At 47.7% G+C, this 26,299-nt stretch overlaps 1 protein-coding gene across 1 annotated transcript in view; it reads left to right on the top strand.

Moving 5' to 3' along the window:
* Positions 1 to 26,299, top strand: part of LOC102512389 (protein tyrosine phosphatase receptor type T) — a 338,884-nt gene that overhangs the window by 66,776 nt on the left and 245,809 nt on the right. The gene's annotated exons all lie outside the window — the stretch shown is intronic.

Here is a 26,299-nt window from a genome sequence, read left to right as displayed (position 1 = left end):
AGTCAGGTTAGGCTAGGTTACACTACAATAACAAACAAACCCCACATTCAAAAGCATACACATCAAATACCAGAAGTCTGTCTTGCACCCATACTGTGTGGTAGGACATCAGTGTTCCGTCTCTCACCTGCACTCCATGTCCACTTTGGGCAACAGGGACCCAGCATGGTGGGGCAGCCCCCATACTGCATGTTGCCTGTCCTGATGCCAGAGTGGACAGAGAGAGGGCCAACCACATTCTGGCTCTTAAAGCCTCTCTCTGGATATAACTGGTCACTTCTGTCCACGTCGCATTGCCCAAACTCAGTCATCTGGCCATGCCTAACTTCAGAGGGATCCAGGAAGTTTTATCATACAGTGAATCCAAAGGCTCGTCCCAGGAGCCAACTCATATAATAACCTGTGATATCAAAATGAACGAGAGGTAGCCCTGCTCTCACAGAGCTCAGAGCCCAGGGGGAGAACCAGAAAACACACACGCTCGAGACAGAGCAGGATGAGTGGTGTGTGAGGCTGACCCAGGAGTCCGAGGACCAGGGGGCTCATTCCTACCCGCATTGATGACCTTCTCGCGGGGCTTTGCCTCGGCTTGTTGTGCAACACCTTCCTCTTTCCTTTCGGAGTTCAGTATCCAGGAGGGAAACCCATGCTTGGACCCCATTCCCCAGTACCTGTCCTCAGTTTCACAGACCCTTGTTGCAGGGGCTCAGGAGAAGGGAAAACCCTCTGAGACCAACAGCCCAGGCAGGACTGAGACTAAGGAAAGTGAGGAGGCCAAAGAGGGGAGGCCCAAGTTCGAACCTGCCAAGTTGGTCAGTGCCTTGTGGCTTCTCAGTGCCCGGGAGTTAATCATGTTAGAGGACGGGCTCTGTCACCTGGAGGAGGTGGCAGAGTGATTTAGATCAGACTCCACAGGGAGGTGGAGAGTAGGCTGGGGAAACTGAGGCAGGAGCCCAGCAGAGAGCAACACTGATGTCTGAGTTTTTCCTCAATCAGCCTGCAGTTAGCAGTTCGGCCCCAAACCTCTGCTGAAGCTGAACTTAAGTTCTTTGAGGACCACTGACCGCACATCCTGCCCCTACAGGCCTGGGGCAGGATTGGCAGTGGAACTCAGAGGAGCATGGGATTATACCTTAGGAAGTGAAGAGGGTCCATGGCTCTGGTGGGTGTGCCATGGGTAAGCCAGGCCTCGTCCACTTTATGTCCCTCTGCAACAGGCCTTTGAAAGCCCGGACAGCATGTTCTGGCTGGCTTTGTAATCACGTTCCAGTCAGCTTTGCAGAATTGTGAAGTTGATTATCCTGCTGGTCTCACACGACTTTAGATCAAGGCAAAGGCACACCTTAATTCTTTGCTGAGTTCCATACACTGATTTGAGGAGACTTTAGCTTTTCCATCCATCCCCAAGAGGAAGGGAGTTCAAATTACCTTGAAATTACAATTGAAGGGCATCAAGCCTTGGCCATTCTGTTTCATTTTCCCAATCACCCAGCCAGGGCCAAGGCCGAGAAGGGAAGTACCTGGCATATTAACTCCTCTTTAGCAACGGGAAGAGGTGGAGTGAAAGCGTGCGCTCCGGGTGCCCCATGCAGGCTCAGGCAGCCCTAGGAATGGCAGAGTGAGAGGGTCTGTGGGCACCCAGATTTGGGTCCAAGTTCTAGGTCTCCCCACAAGATGGTGTGATTGGGGTGTCATAGTCAATTGAATTTTACCAAAGCACTCCTTCTAGTTTTTCTTTGTTTTTGTTTTCTGTCTTGATGAAATAATTGGGATTTTTATTTGCTGTAGGAAAATGAATAGAACTTTGTCATGTGTGTTTCACCAACCTAGGGGTTCAGAGAAATCTTCCTGCAATACAGGGGCCTGACTTGGGTCTTGAACAGTGACCAGGAGTTAGTCAGTTGGAGAATAATGACAAGTCCATTGCAGATGGGGGGGACACCATATGCCAAAGCCCAGAGGCACTTCACTAGAACAAGGAGAGGCGGGATAAGAATGATAGACGTGAGACTGGGGAGGTCTGACACACCAAAGAGATTAGAGCCTAAGGGCAGAGGCGAAGGCATTGCAAGTTAAGCATGAAGCATGGGATTCCAAGTGGAAAAGTGAAGGTGTGGGTGGACAGTAGGAGCCCAAAGTGTGTAATGGTCATCTTGGAGCTGAAGCAGGATGACTTAATACTACATCTGTCAACTCATGTCTGGAATTCTCAAGGAATTTCTTTTTCCTCCGAATTACCTAGGTAATTAATAAGCAATGACAGTCCCATTATCATGGCTGGTAAGTAGTAGGTACTTACTATACGTCAGGACTAGTCTATGAGTTTTGCGTGAGTTACCTTATGTAATCTTTTCACAGTCCTATGAGGTGAATACCATTTGTATCTCCACTGTACAGATGATGAAACTAAGCCTCAAGGAGTTATCAATTTGCAGAAGGTCTCAAAGCCAGTAAGTGGTGGGATTGAGGTTCAGACATAGGCAGTCTGAACCTCGAGCCTGTATCTTAATCTCTGCATGATGATGCCTCTTGTGATCTTAAGAAAACAGACCTCACCCATCCCTTCCTTCATTCAACAGATATTCACTGAGTGAAGAAATCCATCAGCTTTGTGAAAAGTGTTGGGAGGGTGGGGTTGAGCAAGATGGCAAGTTGCATCATCACATAGAGATTCAGTCTAGTGGAGAGACAGAACATGGGCAAACAATTAATGATCAAGAGAATATCAGGTTGCAAAGAAAAAAAATAGGGCATCAGGAGAGAAATTAACAGAGCTTGAAAGGAACTTCAATGACACGTGAAGGAATTGAAGCCAAGAAAAGGAGAGTGATCTGCTCAGAGTCATACAGTATATTGGCATCAGGGTTGAGGAAAGAATCCAAGACCCCTAATGTATTCAGTAGCTCACTCTATGCCTCTAGGCACCAGAATAAGACAGCCGGGTCCCTGCCCTCACAGAGCTTATATTCTTTCCCCCATGCTCTGCTGCCGGGTACCTGAAGCTTTGTAATACACACCTCATTTCATCACTTCATTGTTCCTCTGCTCCACTCATGGCGGGAAAACCTGAACAGGAGCATTTCCTTCTTTGTATAACCGGGAATCTCCTGCCACGAACAGAACATTGGGGTACCTAAGGGTCAAGGCAATGACGCCTTCCTCCAACTTCCCAAAGAGGGAAAAATCTTCATGATTATACAAAGTAAGGTGCTCTACCTGCCACACCGTTCCTTTGAGGCCATCAGCAAAGTAGAGACTTGATCATTTTGTTTGAAGAGGGGACCAGGGGAAGGGAAAGACCCAGAAGAGCAAAAAGACTTTGGCTAATACTTCAAAGCTTTCCCCTCATGTGTATCATGACTTTTCTTCCCCTCTCTGCTGCTCAGGCAAGGCAAAAGGCACTGGGCTCTGGCTGAGCCTGCAGCCTCCTGGATGCCCTGCTGAGGTCCACCAGCCCTAAGACTCCACAGGCAGGCTGCCAATGCAGGAAATAAGGGATTCCTGTAGATAAAATTCCTACTGTCGTGGTGCAGCATGTCACTGCAGACCCGGGGAAGGGGAGTCCATTTCAGCAGCCTTCTTTGGATGTAGAATAATTCATATCCTGTCTCTAGCAGCCTGGCCCCTGGCCCCTGTCCCCTACAGCCTGCCTTCTCCTTTGTGGATGCTAACTCATTTAACCTTCACAACCACCCCGCAAGATAGGTGCCAGTATGCAAACAAAGAAACTGAGGCCCAGAAACATCAAACAACTTCCTCAAGGTCACACAGCTAATCAGAAGTCTGGCTATTTAAATTCAGGCCCTTTGGCTCCAGAGTCTGGATTCTTCAGTGGTGAGATCTACCGTATCTGTTCCTCCTTCTGTTTTGCCCTCACCTCTGCTGCTGACGCTCTCCGTGATGTAGGACCCCCCAGTACTGCGCCCCCTAGAGTACTGCTCTGTGCTCTAAGTTATGAGACTACTTTTCCCTCTGCACCCCCCCCCCCATGCCGCTACAGGACTGGTAATTCCATCACTGCTCGTTCTGCCTGTGCTGTTACTGTTGCAAATAATAGTGCTACAGCCGCCACTTTCCCCTCTTCCACTTCCTCCCTGTCCTCCACAGCCCCCAGTATTTACTGCCCTGGTCCTCCATCTTCTCCATGCCTTCTGCAGGCATTATCTGCAGGCAGGGAATTGAGGCACAGAGCTAGGAAAGGTCTCCTGTATTGTCACAAGGCTAACAAGTGGCAGCACAGGATTTTAGGTCTGGGTCATTTATTTCAAGTCCAGTGTCCTTTCAAGTTGGTCCCAAGAACTTGCAGCTGAGAGCCTGTTACTATTTAGAACCTGTGTGCCAGAGATGGTCCGTGGAGCATCTGGGAATGTGTTAGAAATGCAGAATCTCAGGCCCCACCCCAGGCCCATGGAAGCAGAGTCTGGTCTGGTTACATGGTGGAGGCTGGAAAGCACTGAAAATGCCCATGAATCTGTGGTGACATTTAGTCCTTACAGCCCCGTCGGAAATACAGCAGACAGTGCTCTTCCCCCTTGGGTCAGGCAGGGGATTCAGCTCTGTGAGTGTGAACTCAGATACATGAGTGTGAACAGCAAGCTAGGAGGGCAGCTTCCTTTCTGTGGGGGCCAAGACAAAGATGCTGTGAGAGGCAGGGGTCTTCAGGGAGGCATGTGGAGCTGGCTAGACAGATACCAGAGGTTGAATCTGGATTTGTAGCCTTTGTCCACAAACTTATAAAAGAATATTTGTTGATATTATGTGATGTGCATGCATGTGTGTGTATGCGTGTGCATGTATGTGAAGTGGGGAGTATCTTGGGGGACAACAGACCAGCACCTGTCCAGGGGGACCATGGTTTGGGCATCTCTTCCCCCTGGGAACGTTCAACCTGAATTCCATGGGCGCCTCCTGCCCGAAGATTTCTGGCCTTAGCACTTACCCTGAGCCCAGGTGTGCCACGAGCCCATCTGAGCTCATGGATGGATCTCCTTGACTTTCTGCTTATCCGTGTGCAACTCCACCCTATGCCTGACTGCTGTCGCCTGTCAGTGTTTCTGGCAATGGCTGTTAAGCACAGGTGAGGGATGTTAGTACCCTTGGGAGCTCTCTCTCCGTGGCCTTGTGCACCGTGAGCGCGGGGCCTCGCTGGAAAGGAAACACAGTGGTAAAAATGGCATGCATCCAGTGCATCCAGGGTATCAAAGCAAGGTGGTAATTGCAAAACGAACTCAGAGACAAGCAGCTGACAGCCTCGCTTCCTCTCTTGCTCTGTATCTTCTCTTTGCAGGGATTTGACCTATCACCACTGTGTTCTTTCTTTAAAAAGGACACGACGATAATGTCACCGTCTGGTTTAATTCCTGAGTCGCCGTCCCGCTGCTTCTGTCCTAGAGCGTGAACCCTTTACCGTGCCTTTTAAGGCCCTTCACTATCTGACCCCAGCTCACCACTCTGCCTCCTCGCCCCTACACATCCTCCACTGCGTGGAATTTCTCAGCATTCTTCCAGCTCCCTGGGCTTTCGTGACTCGGTGTCTTTCCTCAGGCTGTTCCTCCTGCTGGAATTCTTTGCCCCAGTCTGCTCAGTAGCTTCTTCCTCCTGTTTCGTGTCATCAGCAGTGCCAGCGTCTGTCCAGCACCAAAGTCTGGGCTCCTAACCATTGTGCCTCCTGGGTCCTGCTTTTCCGAAGGGGCTAGCGAAAAAGTGAGGGTTCCCTGACTGGGGTGAGGGTTGGGGTCTGGTGTGGACTACTCCCAGAGAGGCCGCTGTGTTCGTGGCCAGGAGCATCCTGGCGTGTCTGTTCCAAACAGGCAGCTGGACTGTCTGGTGGACAGAATGGAACAAAAAACAAATCCATGTAACGGAGCCATTGATCACTGTCACCGCATGCAACCAGCTGTAGCCTGGAGAGGGTACATTTTTCAGAGACGTCTCCTAGGGAAAGAGTATTCGTTGATAGGAGGCTCCTTAGAGTGTGGTGAGGGTTAGTCAGTGTGAGGAAGATTCTTTCCTGATGACATTTTGGAGATAGTTTTGCACTGAATCAACTTTAAAATGTCTCTCCTCCTGCTCTTGGAACTTGGAATTGTTATTTCTCCCCTGCAGGGTGGGCGTGTTTTGGGTCCCATCCAGCAAGCGCATAGCTTTTCAGCCCTGTTCATCAGTTCTCTGGTAGAATAGAGGATGCAGTTTCCCCCATCCACTGTGATAGTTTGCTGTTGGCAAAACGCAGTCTCTGGATTCTGAAACGATTTTAATTTGTATAGCTTTCCCTCTTTTCCTTCAAAATAGTTTGTCATCGCTACACCTCCCCATCCTGCTTTATCGCTGCTGTTGTTTGCTTGTTTACTTAATTCCGAGTGCTTGCATTCTGAGAGCAGTGTTGGATAGTGGTCTGAGCAGGCAACCCCTTCCATAGGTCTGACCTTTATGAGACTGTCCTGACTCCTTCACCACTAAACGTGAGGTTGATTATTAATCTCTCCAAGCCCCCATCCTGATTTCCCTTATGGCACCTATCGCTCATTTCCTTTTAAAATATACTTTAATTTGTTTCCTTGGTCACCACCTTTCTTCCCTACTAGAATGTAACCTCCAGTGGGCAAATTCTTTGTCTCGCTCCCATTGTATCCCCTGGCACATGGTGGGGAAACAACAGATGACTGGATACAGGACCTGACTTTTCCTTCCCGTTAGGAAAGCCTTCTTTCTTTCCTAGCTTGCAGATACATTGCTTTTTCTGTGTAAATGGATGTTGAATTTTGTCAAATACGTTTTGACATTTTTGGCAATGAACTTTGACCTATGGATAAGACTAATGACATCAGGAGACTCTTAACTGTATTAATTCTTGAATTTCTGGAACAGGCTCTTCTTGGTAGGCGTATATTATTCTTAAATAGATATTATATATATATTCTGGTCTGTAGTTTTGTTTTGTTTTTTCTTGGTTATTGATTCAGTTTTGTTATAGTTCTGCTCTCTGTCAGCCTCTGGTGTTACTCACTTCCTGAAGGAGGCTTCCAGCCATGAGATCAGCTCCCAAAAGAGACTTACAACCCCACAAGCAATACACGAAACTGCCTGTAACTCTCACTCTGGCAAAACTCTTTTATCATTTAAAATTCTTATTACTTAGAAGAGTAAACCTAGGTATCTAACTTAACTTTGCATGTTAACTTTGATTTCTAGTGAGATTGAATTTCTTGTCTCCACATTGATATATACCCTCGAGAATTTCCTGTCCATGTGATTTATCACTTGTTTCCTATTTGCATGTTCATCCTTTTCTTGATTTGTAGGAACTTTTTTGTATTAAGGACATTGACTTTCTCTGCTGTATCTATTTATGTGTTTCCCATTCTGTTGTTTTCCTTTTAATGGTGTTGATGGTAGATTTTAACAATTTTTAAAACCTGATTTTAAACTCTATTTCTCTATTTTTAAGGTACATTTCTTGCACTTCCTTGCATGTTTAAAAAGTCCAGACCAAACAACTAGTCACCTTTATTTACTGCTATTTACTATATGATTTCATTTATTTTACATTTGACTTTTTAATTGAGGGAGGTTTCTCCTTGTCCACAGACCACATCCAGGTTTCTCCTTGAACCTCAAAGCACAACAGACCCTGCTTCTGTAAGGTTTATAAGAGAAAATAAAGGAGTGCTGAGAGTGAGAAGATGGGGCAGGGCCAGTACAGGGATGCTGTCTCCTGAGGGACGCTGCAGGGTTTCCCTGGGGCTGGACAGAAGTTGAACACTCTCTGAGATCACCACATTCTTGTTCAGATGTGATGGACTGGGGTGAGGCCAGTGAGGTACCCAGGGCACAGAATTTAAGGAGGTGCATATTCTTGGGAGCAGACTTGCAGTAGCTTTCATTTCTGCTCCTTGGGCTGTTACTTGTCCCCCTATACCCTCCCCCCATGCCCGGGGCAAGAGTAGCTCCCCAAAGAGGGTCACGGGCCCCTCCCCACCACCCCTCAGCTTGGAATTCTCCCTGGGTGCTGCATGACTCATGCTGTGAGGTGGCCTCGCTGTCTTCCTTGGCCTGCATGAGTTTCAGGAGAGGTGGGGTGGTGCCCTGACCACTGACCTTGGATAATCAGATGGTGTACATGTGAGATCTGATCTCTCACTTCCTGGTGTTGGTACAGGCATGGCTTTCTTCTCCTCCCCACACTCTATCATGGGGTGTCGCCGCCATTCTGCCCCCGACCCAGAGCCGTGGTCGGGGTCAAGTCGGGTCTGTAGTTTGTAAATGGCAAAGCTCTATACATATGTCCATGATTTCTATTATTGCTCCTGCAAATTAATATTGGCATCAACAGATTCATTTAACATCAGAGGCTGCTGGCTGCTGGCGTGTTAGCTTCAAAGCTGTTAGAAGCATTGACACAGCAGAAAGGTCATTTGGGGACATGACAATCAAAAAGGAGTGAATTCTGCTTCCTTGGAGAGTTCCTGTCAATAGCAGAATCCTGTAAGTTTACAAATGAAAATCTAAATATTGAGAAACCCTAAGCCTCTGCCTGAAATAGGATTAAACATGAATATTTATGAGCTGATAGTCCCGTAATTCTGTCCTCAGATGTTTCCTTTGGTGACACATACAAGCCTGCTCTATGGACAGGAGCCAGAGCCCAGCCAGGGAGTGTGTCACTCACTCTGTGACCTAAATGAAGTCACTCACCCTCTCTGAGCCTGTCTCCTCAGCAGTAAATTGAAAGAGTAGTACTTATCTCACAGTGCTACTCTGCAAACTAAATAATACAGTGTATCCTGGGGAGCCTCACATAGAGTCAGGCACACTGTAAGTGTGCAGAAAGTTGTAAGTGTCCTCCATGTGCTCTACCTTGCCTGGGATCGCTGTCATTTTTTCTTATCAGCATTTGAAGACATAGTGTTTTATTTTGTTTTTCCAATTTTTTTTAATGTGGTATAATACACATGACAAAATTTACCATCTTACTCATTTTTAAGTGCACACTTCATTGGTTAAATACATTGACAACGTTGTGCAACCACCACTACCACCCATCTCCAGAGCACTTTTCATCTTGTAAAATTGAAGCTTTGTGCCCATTAAATGATACCTCTGTTTTCCTGGATCCCCTCACCCCCTGGCAACTGCCATTCTCTTTCCTATCTCCATCAATCTGATTGCTCAATGTCCCTCATTTAAGTGCTGTCATTATTTGTCAATATTTGTCTTTTTGTGACTGGCTAAGAAAACTTAGCATAATGTCCTCGAAGTTCATCCATGTGGTAGCTTGTGTCAGAATTTCCCTCCTTTTTAGGGCTGAATAATGACCTGTTACAGGTACATACCACAGTTTGTTTATCCATTCACTCATCAGTGGACACTTGAGTTGCTTCCACATGAATCTCAATGTTATTTTAATACACTATTGAGATGTCCTCTAAATGGAACTTAGGACCCATGATCAAAATTGAGCAAACTCTGTCTTCTTTTTACCAATTTCCAGAATTCCTCTTTCTCTCCAATCGAGAATTCCTATTTCCTGACCAGTGCTCTTGCTGGTCTGTCTGTAATTACCCTTCTTTGGTTGGGAACATAGCCAAGGTCTGGGGTGGCTTCTCATCTTCGAAGTTTGGACCCACTATTCCTTCCTTATATCTTAGATTCGTAGGGAAGTAAAGGACCTTTGAAGCTCCCAGTGCCAGGTCTCTCAGGTATCCACATCTTCTCCCCCAAAAGCCCGACAGCAAACTGCATCAAAATCTCAGGAGTAGGGAAGCCTGCCAAAAATGCTGATGCCCTGGCCACATTCTAGACAAACTTACTTGGAACCTCAGCCTCGACCACCCCCACCTGATCCTTCCAAGGTGATCCCAGTCTTCCTTTCCGGTTCACCTAGGCAGGGGTAGGAAAACTCAGATCCAGCAACTTACCTGAACACAACTGTCAATGCATTCCTTTATGAAAAGACTGATTCCGGAACTTACTAGCCAGTGTGGCTGAGGTTGCTAACTCTCTTTTCCTTGAACTGGGGAGTAGGCTAGAATTTCAAGCACTGGACTTGGCAGTTTGGGGCTGGAAGACAACCCTGGGCACTAAAGCTGAGGCTTATTCATTAATTCAACATGTATTTATTGAGCATCTTCTCTGTGCCCTAGAAGCTAGGGCTACTGCCATGCATACAGCAGATATGGTCCCTGCTTGCATGCTGCTTAGAGGCTGGTTCAAGTGGCGCGTACTCGTCAGAGAGGCAAACAAATAAATGTGAAACTGCATATGTAAGATGGGTTGGGAATATTTGCTTCCCAGGTATCTTTAGGGGAGGATTTGACGTAGAGTGTCAATTGCGTTTTCTTAGTGTACTCTCTGTAGATGTGTAGATTGTAGTGTAAAAGTGGGAGAAGAAACTGTGTGAGACATTAAGACTGAGTTAACAGTTCTTAGAACCTGAGTCACAAAGAAAATGTTGGCCCATGGTGGTGTCTTTTTTATGTCCTCATTCCTTTCCTATCCAGTAGTGAAATGCTGTGCAGAGGGAATGGCATGGCCACTCGCCCAATGATGGAAGATGCAGAGCCAGCACCAGGTGAAGGGAGAAGCCTAGGGTCGCCCAAGTGCAAGATCAAGGGGACATGCATTCACTGAGATGGTGAAGGAATGACAGCAGGGCCAGATCTATGGGCCACTGTGTAGATAGCTGTTTTACCCTAAGAGTGATGGAGAATCACTGAAGGCCTTAAACCCTTTCCCACTAATTACAGGAGATGCATTTATTGAGTGCGTACTGTGTCCCAGGCACTGTTCTAAGGGCTTTACGGTATTAGCTCAGCCTTTTCCTCATTCAGACCTCTGAGGTAGGGACTTCATTATCCCCATTTAACAGATGAGGAAATTGAGGCACCGAGACGCTAAGCAGCTTGTCCAAAGTCTCACAGCTAGTAGGTGGCAGAGCCCCCATCTTAACCCCTGCAGGAAAGCCGTCTCCTGCTTTGGGAAGGGGTGAGCAGGGCTAGTATTGCTTGGGGGAAGAGCAGCAGAAACCCAGCCTCCTGAGGGTGTGTCCCATCCTCTGCCACGGACATGGTCAGGTGGGAGGTGTGGCACGCCTGTGAGCATGTGTGGCTCAAGAGGAAGACTTCACACCTGGCACAGGTGCCATCCTGTCACTGGCCTTTATCTGGAACTGGTGCCTGAAAATTCTGACAAAGCAGAGAAGTCCTTATCGGCACACAGCGGCTTCTTGGCCAGTGTCCCCCCGGGAATTACCTGGCAGTGAAGTGAAGGCGCTGGCATCCGGCTCTGCTTCCTGGACAAGCTGCGCTGCCTTGGGGAACACCAGGTGCCCACTTGAATTAATAGGATTTGGAGTCTGCACTTGGGGGGAATCCGTGCCTCGTGGCGGGCAGGGTGCAGGACCTGGGATGGGGAAGAGTGCTCCCTGGGCACAGACTGAGGAGCAGACACAGAGGAGCTGCTGAGCTAGGGAGCCAGTATCTTTGGGCTGTTTGCTGAGGAAAGAGCAAGGAAAGGACTGAAGATCCAAATGAGGTGATTATTTAGAAGACATCTTTTCATCAGGGAAGTGTACTTTTAAGAAACCAAAGTCCATCAAAATAGTTCAGGTTGACTTTACAGACAGTCCTGGGCAGTGGATGAGAACAGATCTGGCATCATGGACGTGTAATTGGAAAGTCAGGCATCCAGCTTTCTCTTTCTCTCTCTTCTCCATTCTCTTTGCCTCCTGCCTCCTTTGGTCTGTGTGCCCCCTCCTCCTTTCTCTGCACGCTGACTTTTCTCTGGGCTGGATTGTGGATTTCCCTGCCACCTGCTTCGGAGAGTGTAGTTCTACAGCCTGCAGTGGGACAAACTCTGGCCCCCACCACCTCTGGGCCTTTGAGCTCCAACCCACCCTTTGGCCTCACACAGCCTCTATCCCCTGAGCTATCGAGGGCAGACGTGTCCACGGCACCATGGACTCCCTTGACTCAGAAAGAGCAACAATGATTCAGGGGATGGAGAGTAGCTTTTCACACACAGTTCAGGACAGAGAGGGTGTGGGACACCATTAACGTTCCTCAGGGGCACCCAGAATTAGAGACAGGTAGTGGACCCCCACTTCTAAGGCTCCCATGTGTGGTTGGAGCACTCTTAACAGTTCCTGATTCTTTCTCTGGAGGCAAAATCCAAGCCTCTGGATTTTTCGTTTCTGAAGGAAAGAGCCTGACCCAGAGAGGCAGTAACTGATGAAGGACTCCCCGGCCCTCACACAGGTTAGGCAGCCTGAGGCGTGACTGAGCGACTCACCTCATCACCCCACCTGAGGCTAACGATGAACCCAGCAATACAGTGATAAGATGAGAAACCAGGCCAAACATGGGCATGTTTCTGTGTTTCTATTCAGAACACTTCGGAAAGTATTTCAGTTGCTGTTACTTTAACAAATGTCTTTCATTCAAATTTTGATCTCGTTCAATGAAGACGCTTTCATCCAAATCAGTGGAATGATTCTTTCCACCTCCCACATGACACACCCAGTGCCTTTTAGTCACATACTTTGTACCTGCAAAGGGAGGGGCCTAACTTCTGGACACCACCCCCCACACGGGAGGGAGCAATGTGTTGGACACCAGGTCAGCTTGATTCTTAACATCAGCGCCACATTTGGCACTACTAGGTGTGTTCCCACAAAACCTGCCTCATCTTGTCCACTCACGAATCTGTATTTTACAGGTGGGAACCCAAAGCTCGGGGCTATTACTACTGGTTCTAGACCATGCCTCCTTCTCCTCCTCCTCCTTCCTCTTCTCCTTCTTCCTCTTCTCCTCCTTCCTCTTCTCCTTCTTCGTCTTCTCCTCCTCTGCCACCTCCGCCACCGCCTCTGCCTCCGCCTCCTCCTCTGCCTCCTCCTCCTCCTTCTCCTTCTTCCTCCTTCTTCCTTCTCCTTCCCCCTCCCCCTCTTTCCCCCTTCCTCCTCTTCTTCCTCGTCCTCCTCACATGTCCATTTATAATGTTGCATCAATTAATTTCTGGTATGCAGTATAATATTTCAGTTATACATATACATACATATATTCCTTTTCTCTAGGCCATGAATTCTTCACAAGGTTGCTGTCACCCCCCAAGAGGTGAAAATTTGTTCTTGGGATGGGGGTAGTGAGCCAAATCTTCTTCATATGGATATCCATAAAGTACATAAGGAGCTATGCAGATATGTGTAGAGTCCATACACAGCTATATGACATCCTTGTAGAATAAAATTTCATGGGGGAAGTTGTACGAGTTACACTTGACTGCTGAGCACTTGATCTGTGACGAGTCCAAATCAAGATGTGCGAGAAGTGGTAAGACACACACCAGATCTCAAACAGTGGGAAAACAAAGTGTGAAATATCTCATTAGTAATTGTGCATTGACCATATGTTGAAATAATAACATTGTGGATATCTTAGGTTAAAGAATATTTATTTTTAAAGGTAGTATCACCTGCTTCTTTTAAACTGCTTTTCAATGTGGCTCTTAGGAAACATAAAATTGCAAATGTGGCTTACATTCTATTTCTAGAGGGCAGTGCTGCTCCAGGCAACCATCTGTTAAGAGGCAGCATCAGGGTTTGCACCCAGGTTTTCCGACTCCCTCCCAAGCTGGTTCATTATCCCACAGCTGCCTCCTGAGAGAAGATTCGCTTGCTGTGTGACCCTAGACAAGCCTCTTAACCTCTCCGAGTCTTTGTTGCCCCTGAGTGTTTGTAAATGGAAAAGCTCCCTCCAGCTGTGAAGTTCCATTCTGGACCCAGCTGAGGACCCAGGGTCACCACGGAATAGTAGGGTGTGGGCTCCCTAATGGCCTATCTCACCAGAAATGTTAGTTTCATAAATAGCAATGTCACCCGCTGTGTGTCTGCTTCTGGGGAAATGCCACATGGGGTGAGATGAGAAAAAGAGCTTCTCACCTGAGACCAGCAGAAGAGAGTGTAAGAATATGTGATCATTTGAACCAAAAAGGGAGAAAAACAAAAGCTTTCATCTCTTTTGGGAAGGTGGAAATAGAACAACAACAACAAAAAAAGACCTTCACGAAACCTTCCCTTAGTAATTGGGGCTAATAAAACATCTTACAAACGCTGTCCCGCTGGATTGAACTGACACTCAGATCTCCAATAGCCCACCCTCTTTCTCCTTTCCTAATGCCTAATTTAGAGATGGTGGGGAAGAAAATCAATTCTATTTTAATTTAACGAGAAAAATGCTGAATGAAAGGAAAGTATGATAGAGTGAAACTTCAGCCTTCAGCTCCCTGCTGACTCGCAACGTGCGATTATACGATCAATGGATTTCTCCTCAGAAAGGCTGCTCAAATCTGCTCCCACCATCACCTTCTGACAAGGAGACTGGAAGTTCCAAGCTGGGAGGAGAAACTCTCTGGGGTCCTTGGAAAGTTCAGTCACCCCTAATCTCCCCCGATCTCTAAATTTACTTCCACCCCAGCTCTCCTTAACTTTGGCTTCCATGTCCCCAACTCTCTAACCAGGAGCTCTTCCTGTGCTTTGAGACTCCGGGGGTGTCCTCTCACTCCAGCTGATCTTCCAACCAACAGTTTTCCCACCAGAGAGTTCCTGGTCTCCCAGCCCCTGGAAGCCAGCCTGGCCACTCTTCATGATGCCAGCAGAGCACCGAGGTTAAGCGGGTTGGTTCTATATCCCCATTGCCTGAGTTCCAAGCCTGGCTCTGCCACTTACTAGCTGTGAGAATCCTGCAGAGTTGCTTTTTCTCCCTAAGGCTCACTCTCCTCATCTGTAACACAGGGATAATAGTGGTACTAGCCCCATAAAATTGTGGTGACTGAATGAGTAATTCAGGGACAGTGCTTGCCATGGATCCTGGCAGAGTTGAATGGAAGTGGGAAGCAGAGGGTTGAGATTTTGACTTCTGACCTGTGGTTTCACGGTTCCAGACTAGCCAGTCAAGGCAATGTAGCATGCATTTATTTTTCTTTCTTTTGGAAAATATTTCATTTAAAAATAATTTTAGAGTTACAGAAAAGTTGCAAAATAAGTGCATTTCCCATATATCCATCACCCAGTTTCCCCTAATGTTACCATCATATATAACAATAGTGAAATGATTGAAACCAGGAAACTAACATTGATGAATAAACTACAGTATGATAAATACTGCAATCCACAGACCTTATTTAAGTTTTACTTTGTTTTCCCACTGACGGCCTTTTTCCTAATCTAAGATTCAATCCAGGATCCTACATTGATTGCAGTTACTGTTATCATGCCTTTGTTTTCCCTAATCTGGAATGGCTTCTCAGTCTTCATTTGTCTTTTGTGACCTTGGCATCTTTGAAGAGTACTGGTTAGTCACTGTGTAGATTATCCTTTAATTCAGGTTATGCCTTTTTCTCAAAACCACAGAGCAAGTGAAATGCTGTCCCAGAGCCTCTTATCAGGAGGCACCTGACATCCATATTTCTCTTTCCTGGAGTTGTTAACATTGATGACTTGGTTAAGAAGGTAGCAGGCATTTATTGAGCACCTGCTTTGTTTCCATTCGGGGATACGAAAGTAAATACAGTGGTATCCATGCTCTCAAGAAACCCTGAAGTCTAATGGACAATGGTGTTCTAGTTACTTCTGCCGCTCAACAGACCACCCCCAAATTTAGTGCCATAAAACCACAATCTTATCTTATGCTCACAGCTTCCATGGGTCAGGAATTTGGGAAAGCATTGCTCGTTTCAGCCCCACAACATCTCGGAGCTCAGCCGAGAAGACTCGAATGGCAGGAGTGACTAGACAGCTGAGAACTGGAATCTCCTGGAGACTCGCTCACTTAGCACTCTGGTGCCTGGACCGTGTGACTCAGAGACTGGGTTCAGCTGGGACTTTTGACCAGAGCAGGTACACATGTCCTTTTCATGTCCCCTGTGCTTCTTCACAGATGGCATCCCAGCGGGTTGCAGTTCTTACACAGCAGCTTAGATGCTGTGGACTTGAGTGACCCTGTGGACAGGTCAGAAGCCGCATTGCCTTTTATGACCCAGTCTCAGAAGCCACACAGCACCATTTCCTCCATACTCTATTGGTCAAAGTGGTCATGAGTCCTCCTAGACTCAAGAGGGAGACATAAGTTCCACCTCTTATCAAGGAGTGCCCAAGATTGTGTTGGCATTTTTTAAATGCATAAAAAATGGGAAAGCGCTGAAGGGGCTTTCTACTTATACAGGTTTGGAAACTCAGACCTAAGGGGACAAGAGCTTCACCAACTTGGGCCTCATTAATGATTAATTGAGTACCAACTGTGTGCCAGACAGGCATGAACTCAGCGGCAGGGATGCTTGCCTAGTCTCTCTGTAGGGAGGCAGGCCCAGACAGACCCGCTGCAGAGCCCCGGGGCCTGAAGGTTGCAGGCACCCACAGCCGGTCATCTCCCTGGCAACTGATCACATGTGGACATGCACCGAGGGTTGAGAGTAAGGTGGCAGCTCAGGGTGGAAAATGCTGTACTTTGGCATTAGAATGACTTCATTTCAAACCCAGCTGTACCACATGCTGAGTTTGTTACATTTTCATTCTTAATCCTCATTTATTCGGCAAACCTCATTGACTTCTACTCTATGCCAAGCTGAGGGTTGGCTGTTATAGCAATGAATAAATAGAGTCCAGTCCTTGCCCTCATTGAAGGATTTCCCCCAGGCTGTCTCTGCCAGAAGGACTATTGGAGGGGTTGCAAGGTTCCAGGGAGCAGGGTCAAGGGATTATTCAACATCCCTCACGTCTCCATGGCCAAAGCCAACTGGAGAAGAATTGGTCATGCAACTTAGCAACCTAACCAGGTTAAACTCAGCAGAACAGAAATCAGCAGAGTGTGAAGTTGGAAGGCAAGCCGCCTACATTTAGAAACCCAAGAAATATTGCAAGGCAGACTAAAAGCAATTGGGAATATCACTAGACAGACTCATTAAGCAAAAAGATTTCTGTGAAAGTAATAAAATCATAGCACCCAGGACACCCCAGCATGAGATTAAAAGCTGAAAGGAGGTTTAAGCCTCATATTATTAAGCTACATTATGACAGTTTAGGAAGAAAAAGCTTAGAGCCGTCAGAGTTGATAGTGGCCCTGTTATGGGAATCTGATGGCATCTTTGAAATTCAGAGCAATTTGAAAGAGTGAAGCTGCCAGAATATCCCTGTCCATTGTCCATCCCCTCAGCAGAGAATCTCCAGATTCAACATGTGGGGCAGAGGGTGGGAGAAGAGGAGACTGAGAAGTAGCCCGGTGGGGAGGACTGGACTTGGATGGACTGAGATGCTAGCAGAGAGATCGTGTATTGACAGAAAGACGCTTACCTGAAGTCTGTCTGGTTGCTGAGGAGCAGGGTGTTGATTTGGGGAAGAGAGCGGGGCATACTTGATATGCGCTCAATACGCATTAATTCTTGTCATTATCACCTACTGGCCAACCTTGCGGTTTTGGTTGCTGGGTGGTGAATACTAATGACCTGGATCAGCTGGAGTCTGAGCTTGCTTTCTCCTAGTGTGAGGTCCCAGAGCCACAAGGAAACCAGCTGGAGTTGGAGAGCAGGGTATTGATTGGAAGTCAGCAGAAGCCGTGTTGGGCAAACAAGCTGCTTCTCTTCTGCAATGCCTCTTTGATCCCTGGCAACTGAGGGAGTCCACACAAGACAGGAACAAGCTCCCTGCAGTGCAGCAACAGGACTGTCATGCCTGGCAGATCGTGGGCAGCGTTCCCTGTGCTGGCAGCACCTGGGAGGTCACACAGCCCAGGCAGACACTGGGACTGCAAGCTGCCCACAGCCTGGGCCTCTGACCTGGGAGCTCAGCTCTGGGAACCAGAAGAGCCTGGCAGGGCCTTCCCTGGGGTGTGCTGCCCCATCCGATTGTTAGGAGAGCACTTTGGCCGGTGAGGTTACAAAATGTACCCTAGTCACTCAACTCTTGGTCAGTGGTAGATCTGGATCTCAGCAAGGTTCTGCGAGGCTAAAATCCAGTGGTCTTCCCTCTCCGCCTCTTCTTCTTCCTGAATGTCAGCCACATCAGCAGGATCAGGCTGGGGGACATTCAGAGAGCTTCCCCCAGTAGTTTCCTTAAAAGGCTCTTCCCCGTCAGGCCTGGTGCCATGTGTGGGCTCTGCCTTACTCCTGCATCTCCAGCCAGATCTCAACAGCTCTCAGATTTGCCCCCTTCTCTCCATCTCCTCAGCTTCCAGTCTGAACCAGGCCTTCTGGGTCACCTGTCACCTGGAGAAGAGCCAGCCCTCTAAAGAGGCCCTGTTCCTCCAGCCAGTTCCATCCTCCATCCCCTCGCCAGAGCATATGCCTCTCCAAAGTCAACTTGCATGAGAATTACCTGGAGAACTTGTGAAGATGCAGATTCCTGGGCCCAGCCCCAGACACTTCCAGCAGGAGGTCTCTGAATCCGCCTCTTACACAAGCTCCCAGCTGGTGCTGGTGCTGTTCTGTCGACAGACCACAATTTCAGTAACACTTCTCTTTAGTATAGGTGCATTGCGGAACCCCTCCCCTTTAGTGACTCCATACTGCCCGCAAGATAAAATCCAAGCACCTGAATATTCACATAATGGCTCCCATGACCTGACCCCAACACAGGGCTGCCACATACTGCTGTGCGGATTGTGCATTATACCACCAAGGGGATGAAATCCACTAAGCGTAGTGGATGCTGTGCGCTGAGATACCTCCTGTATCTGTCAGGAGGACCAAGACCAGACATAACGAAAGGCTTTTTCCTTTTTTCTCATAAAGGCACTTTCAGCTCACTGAAGTGTAGGGGACTGGGTTTGAGGGGGTCAGCCTCTGCCTAGAGAAATGCCTTTCTCCAGTTTGCACAAAAGCGCTCATAAGCCAGTAGCCATCCTGGCCAAGAGCATCTCTCTGGGCATCCCCTCTTCCTTCACTCTCCTGTCTCCCGTCACTCCCTCCCACTTCTCTCCCGCCTCCTTCACCTGGTTAATACCTTCATGCTCTTGGAGTAGACTTCCGGACCCCCTTTCCCTTCCTTCAAAGCAGCAGTCTAGATGCGCCTTTACAACTCATCCCTGTGGCTGGGCCTGTCTCCCTCCATGGACTGCACGTTGATGAAGGCTCTCCAGTTCTAGCACGAGGCCAAGTCAAGAGCTCACTAAATTTTTGTTGTAGACGCTGTTCTGCCATCACAGAGACCTCACAGGTGCCAGCACCCAGCATGCCACATTTTGTGGTGGTTTCTTAAGCTTTTTATTTTGAGATAATTCTAAATTTACAGAAATAGTTGCAAAAATAATACAGAGAGTTCTGTACCCTTCACATAGCTTCCCCGAATGTTAACATCTCACCAGCCAATGGCATGTTTATCAAAACTGAGAATTCACATCTGTGCATTAATAATGACTGAACTCTAGACTTTTTTTTTTTTTCCAGATTCCCCACGTGTTTCCCCAGGTGTCCGCTTCTCTCTTCTAGGTTCCCACATAGCATTTAAAGGTCGGGTCTCCATATTCTCCTCTGATCTGTGACAGTTTCTTGGTCTTTCTTTGTCTTTCTGACCTGGACAGTTTTTTGAGTGCTGACCAGTGCTCAGCTGGGTTGGTCTGATATTCTTCATTAATGGACTGAGGTTCTGGGGAAGAAGACCAAGGAGGGTATGTACCCTTCTCATCACATACCGGGGGCCCTTGATCTCAGTATGACTTATCATTGGCCATGTTTAACTTGATCACTTGGTTAAGCTGGCATCTGCCAGATCTCTCCCCTTTAAAGCTACTCTTCCCCCTTTTCATAGTGAGTCACTGGTTCCAGCCCAGACTCAAGGAGAGGGAAATTTGGCTCCACCTTCTGGGAGGAGGGGTATTAAAGAACTTGTGGTCTTATTAAATTTGGTGAGAGATAAGGCTATGCAAGCATCCCGTGTCCTTAGTTTCACTAACCAACTTTAGCTCCATCAGTGAGTCCTGCCTTCAGCAGTTATCACTGTGATATTGCAATGGTAAGTTTCCAGTTCCTTCCAGCATGCCGTTCTCGGACACCTTCCCTTGGCATGTGCCACATTTCACAGTTCTTCTGCTTACTCCCCTTCATGCTGTAGGGCTCAGCTCCAGCATTCTCAGCCCTGGCCGCCCAAATGAATCTCCCGGTGAACTTTAAAAACGTACTGATGCCCAGGCCTTTGCAGCCAAAGCATTCGATTCAGTGAGTCTGGGGTGGGTGCAGGCACTGGTACTTTCTAAAAGGCCCCCAGGGCACATGCTCTGGAGTCTGGGCTGAGGACCACTAGCCTAGTCCAGGGCTCTTGCAGCTTCTCCGGGAGGCCATCTTCACTCTCTCTGGGAGATCTGTGTTCCCAGAGGCCTTGGTTTCCTGCATATCCATCAATGCCTCTGTTGGTCCCCAGGGTCTTCTTCACCTGGTGTTTCTCAAGAGCTCAGAACAGAGTCCAGCACAGAATGGGTTCTGGGTGAGCATCTGTTGATGGAGAGATTGATTCAATTTCAATGGAAGCAAAAGCAGTAGCTGTCTGTGCACAAAAGTGGCAAGTCCCTGCACTGCCTCCTGGCTCAACAGTGTTAGAGACCTGGGAACAGCAGCACACATGTTGGTCTTAATCATTTTCCTGCTGTTATTCTAGTCCTCAGCTCTCTAGGAAAAACAAGGGCCCCAGGGCCAAGAAGTTACTGGCGTGTACATTGCAGCCATCTGCACACTCACACGGTTCTTCAGAAGGAATGTGTTCATATTTTATCTCTAAGTTGTCAGCAAACCAAAGAGTCAACGGTACACGTCTAACAAGAGGAGATCACCTTGAACTGGCCTCCTTTTGTATGTTTGCCTTGCAAGTCACAAAGATGGCAAAGACCATGCTATAAACACTTTCTTAGTAGGTCAAACAAAGGGACAAAATATTTTAACCAACTGTTTTGAGTTTAAAAAAAAAAAGCATTTAACACTTTGTTCATTGAACTGACCGTGTTAGTCTTGTTTTACCTGTAGCCTTATTAAAACTACTATCTTGAGACCTCCAGAGTGTGGACTGGAAATCATTTGGAGAAAGTCAGGAGCAGATAGGATGGATAACTTAGGGTGCTAAACTCCCCCTTCCACAAACAGCTTAGGATCAAGACACCACATGTATAGTAGCAAGAGGGGAGGGCACTCAGCTATAGAGGATGCTTCTGGAGCTTCAAGCTGTAGGTGGGCAGCTTGACCCAGTTTACACTATCAACACTGACAATGGGTGCTATTTGGGTTTCTTTAATATGGGGTCATCGGTTTGGGCATGAGCTCTTTGAACAGCCCTCTGGTCCTTCCAGGGCACCCCTGTGTTTTCACAGACTTATCCAAGGTCTTGCTGCATCTTGGGACCCACCATGGTGAAGCCAAGGCAGCAGAGAACACCTCACAAGTGGTGGGTTCCCATCTGTCCTTCCAGCAAACTGCCTGATTGCATGCAGAGCTGTCCTTGCCCTGGCTCACACTTTGACTGTGTCACCTCTCCTGAAGAAAAGGAATAACCATAAAGAACCCACACCAATTTTTTGAGGATGAAATGAGATGATTTTTATGGGAGGCCCCTTCCATGGTGCCTGGCACATGGTGAGTAATCCAAGTGGTGTTTCTGTCACAACTGCATCTTCTGACCACCCGCTGCTGAGTCCTGGCCACGTCCCTCAGCTCTACTGTATCTCGTATCTTCCCTTAACCACCATCCACTATCTCATTCTTGGGACCAGAAGCTTGTTAGCTGCTCTATCAGAAAACGGGACCTCTGTGGTCCAACCCCATACCTGGCCTGTGCCTGGAGCTCAACCTGGGTCAAGCTAAGCACCCTCAAGAAACAAGTAGGTCCTTCTTAATGAGCTCTTTGAGGGAAATCATTTTCCTCTCTTCTCCCTGCCTCGCTTGCCTGCTTTTCGTCAGCCCACAGTAGAAGGGCTGCCTGTCCTTCCCAAGTTGTCCTCTGGTCCATGGCAGCTGGAGCCTTGATGCAAAGGCTAAAGTCACTCATGGACTCCCTGGATCCTTACTCCTGAGCAAAGGGGCTGCCTTCCAGGAGTAAAGAAGCTGTGAGTCATTCTGCAACATAAGTCAAAATAGCAACTGGAATTAGGAGGATTATTTCACCCTTGAAGAACCTAAGGCTCCAGGAGTTTAAGCAGATTGCTCAGGCCCCACACATCTGGTTGGATCGTTCATTTATTCATGCAAGGGGAAGAAATGTGGAATGAAAAACAGATAAGATCTTGCCTGTTGGAGCTTAAAGTCTAGTCCAGGGCTCAGTGGACTCTTCTATACAGGGCCAGAGAGTAAGTATCTTCGACTGTGTGGGCCACAGGGTTGCTGTCACACTGCTGAGTTCTGCCATTGGAGTGAGTCACAGCTGCAGACAATACAGAAAGGATGGTTTGGCTGTGTTGCAATAAAGTTTTATTTACAAAAACAGATGCTGGGCCAGATTTGGCTTTCAGACTTGACTTTATCCGCTTCTGAGCTGATGGAAAAGTGGACTCATCAATGGAGTAAGTGCATGATGAAATGTAAAATTAACGATTCAAAGGAGAGCCGTGTGACTCTCGGAACATGAAACAGGAGGACCTGGGAGTCAGGGGAGGTGCTCGTGAAGTGTGTGATTTTACATGAGATCTAAGGGGGAGGAGTCACTAACCAGGTGAAGGGGAGAATGGGGAAGGAAAAAAGTGTCTAAACTGACAGAATAGCTGGCGCAACAGCCCTGTGGCAAAAGGGACCAGGGCTTGTTCTGGGCACCGAAGGAAAGCCTGGAATGCAAGGCGGAAAAGCAGGAGAGGCCAGCTCATGCTGTGAGCTGCGGGAGACCACTGGGTAAGAATGTGGTCTTAATCCTGAAAACTACGGAAAACCATTGCTCTTTTGATTCTAAGGGGCGATGTGACTGCATTCTCGTCAGGAGGTGCTCACTCTGGCTTCTGGCTGGGGATCCCACTGAGAGCGACCAGAAGAGACTAGGGTGGCCACGGGGGCTTTGTTGCAGCCAGAGCCCCATCCCTGGAGCCCAGGGCTGCTGTCAGCTCAGTGCTCTTTCCCCCACTACCTTCCTATTTTACACTTGCTCTTCTAACACGGCTTCCTCTGTCTCCACTTCCAGATGGCGAATCACGTTGCGGTATGTATGTTATAGTCCCAGCTCCATCCCATTCAGTTTTTCTCACCTTCCTTCTTTCTTTCCCCAGCCTGATCCCCCACTAACTTCATAAAACTTGCAAGTTAAATTTTTCAAAGACTGTTTCTGACAAAGCAGTGGGAATTAGATTTGGCGAAGCCCTTCATAAAAAATTGAAGACGCGCTATATTAACATACATTGATTTATTCATAGTGTTTCATTACAAGTAAGTGAGGACCCTGTAATACCAGGAAAGGTTAGGAGAGCAGGGGAACGCGGTATATTATACTGACAGCTTGGTGGAAATTGAGTTGCTTTTGGATTGAATTTGGAGCGCAGAAAAGGAATTGGCTAGTAAATAAGGCATGAGTTTTACCACCCAGTGTCTGTATATCAATGCAGTTGCCACCAGCCAAGGAAGAGGACAGAGGCAGAATTTCAAAAGGATGCATTTCACTGGTGGCCTGGGCTTAGCAGCCATAGACAGAGCTCTCCGAACATCTCCCTTCTTCTGCCGCTGGGAAAACCTGGAATCCGGCTGCACAGCTGTCCTGTTTGCTCACCACTCTCCAGTCAATAGGCTCAGTTCTCCCGAGCCTTTTCCCATCCCAGGTCTTCTCCCGGTTAGTTCCCTCTGCCTAGAACCTGGACTGCTTCCTCTGCTCGGACCCCGTATCATTCTCAGGTATTAGTTCATTTCTCCCCTGAGATACCTCCCTGAGCACATGGTCTTATTTTGGCCTTTCTCAGATGCAAAGTCTGAGACAAGGATTCGAATACAAGCAGCTCACTAAGAAGTGTGGGAAACACTAGGGAGTGGAGACGAGAAAGGAAGGTAGCCAGCGATGGGTGTGTTTTCCAGCCAGCTGACTCTAGAGGTGAGTGGAGTGGCGTCCCTCAGAGAAATCCCCTGGGATGCTGCAGGGCTATCCTGAGAGAGGAGCCTGGGGAATGGATATTTCAACTGCCATCAGTCCAGTCTCTGGGGGTGAGAATTACCAGCGCTTCCTGTGAGCACCCTTGGAAAAAGCCCTCAAAGAGAGGCAGCTGTTTGCAGTGCTCACCTCTGAGCAGGGCTGGAGTAGGCAGGGTGACCAGAGGGACCGCTGTGCCCAGGCCCACCAGGGACCTGCGGGATGGGGGCCCCCGCCAACTCTGCTTGCAAAGTGCCCAGATTCTTCACTTCTGCACATTCTCCTCCTGGGCTCGCTCTGTTCCAGGCAAAGTTGGGCCTCTTTCCTTGACGTGTGGCATCAATTGCTGTATTGCTCCTGCTTCCTACAGGAGAGACAAGTTACTTCTTCCTCCAGAATGTTTGGTGCCCTAGCTGGAAATAGCAAACTGCTAATTTTTGAAGTAAAGTTGGTGTGTTCCCTTTTCTGCCTGGGTTTGGCCTTCCTGTCAATCATGGGGCATGTTTGACAGAAGATAAAGTGATGCAAGGTGCCGGGGTAATTGACTTACCTCGTTCTAGAGCAAAAGACCATTGAGGACAGGGCCTCACTTGTGTTCTTTTGCTTGGACCTGGTTACGCTCCGTGCAGGTCTGAGAACACAGGAGTATGTGGGACATGTTGGCGAAGGAGCAAAGAAAGGAGTGAATGCATGAATGTTTTGCTCAGTTAATGAGCTGTGTCTTCAGGCCATGCAGGGTGGTTTGGAGTAAAGAACTCAGGTTTCAGAGCCCAGCACATCTGGGTTTAGTCTCACATCAGTGATAGAAAAGCGAATAACCGTGAGAACGCGTGGTCTGCAGCTGCACGTGGTAGATGCGTGAATCTCACAAACATAACGTTGAGTGAGAGAAGCCAGCAGTAAAGCGTGCCCCCTGGATGACTCCACTTATGCAAAGTTCAAACCAGGCAAAGCCTGTCTGTCTGTTAGAAGTCAGGATAGAGGGTATCCTTGCAGGGGGAGGCGGGAAAGGATTGGACGGGGGCATGAGGGGAAAATCTTGGGTCTGGTAATGTTGTGTCTCTTGATCAGGTGCTGGTTATATGGCCATGTCCTTAGTAAAAATTCATCCAGCAGTATAGTTTTCGGTATGTACATTATACTCTAATAAAACACTTTTAATAGAACAAACTAGATAAAACAAGTAAACAAAAAATCCTGAGTTTGCCTCTTTAACAACTGTATAGCTTAGAAATAGGTACTCAGAGTGTGGTCCATGGGGACCAGTGCCAGGATGCCAGCTCTCTTGTTACTTTCACAGCAGGGCGAGTGCAGGCGTTGAGAGTGAGCACCCAAGAAACCTTTTAGTGCCTTGGCATTGCTGTGACACCCACATGCGTGATCAGTGGATGTACCTCCTTGCACGTCATGCAGGACAGTTTGGTTATTGCCAGACTCCCATGAGGGGTCAAGGGCAATGTGGTCTTTCGAACATTGTGAGTCTGCAGGGAATTGAGAAATGGAAAACTGGTTCTCACCATACATATTTTGAAAAGCACTGATTTAATGCAAATTGTTGAGCCCCAGTTTCTCCATTATTAAAATGAGAATAAATATTCTTTTTGGTGTTTTTTGAGGTGGGTAGGAGAATAAATATTCTGATGTCCCCAAGGTCTGGGGGAAGGCAAGATAACGTACGAGAAAGCACCGGACCAGCACCGTGTGGAGTGGGGGACACGTGGGCTGCATTTGTAACCAGCCTTCGAGATAGTTCTTATCAGGATGCTATACTTGGACACTGCCCTGCAGCCTCACGGTCCAGTGCAGTGGCCACTAGCCACACAGGGTCAATGTGCTATTGAAATGCGGCTAGTCCGAATGGTGATGCACCATTAGGGTAAAATACATACTCGATTTCTAAGACCTAATATGAATAATAGAGTATAAAATATCTCATTACATTTTTCATGTTGATTGCAGGTTGAAATGATAATATTTTGCATATATGGGCTCAACAAAAGATTATTAAAATTAATTTTACTTTATGTTCTTACTTTTTTGTCCTTTTAATGTGACTACTAGGAAATTGAAAATTGTGTGTGTGGCTTAAATTATATTTTTGTTGGGCTGCAGTGCTCCTGAGCATCAACTGTGGAGAGTTCGGAGGCTGGGACCATCTGTAAGGGGGGCGGTAACAGCCGAGTTTGCTGACCGAGCTCACGTGCCTTCTCCTTTCCTTCCCTGATCTTCCTCCAGATGAGCTCC

Source organism: Camelus ferus, chromosome 19 (genome assembly GCF_009834535.1).
Source record: "Camelus ferus isolate YT-003-E chromosome 19, BCGSAC_Cfer_1.0, whole genome shotgun sequence".
Taxonomy (NCBI): Eukaryota; Metazoa; Chordata; class Mammalia; order Artiodactyla; family Camelidae; genus Camelus; species Camelus ferus.
Note: the sequence above shows the minus strand (reverse complement) of the source record. Positions and strands in the feature narration are given on the sequence as shown.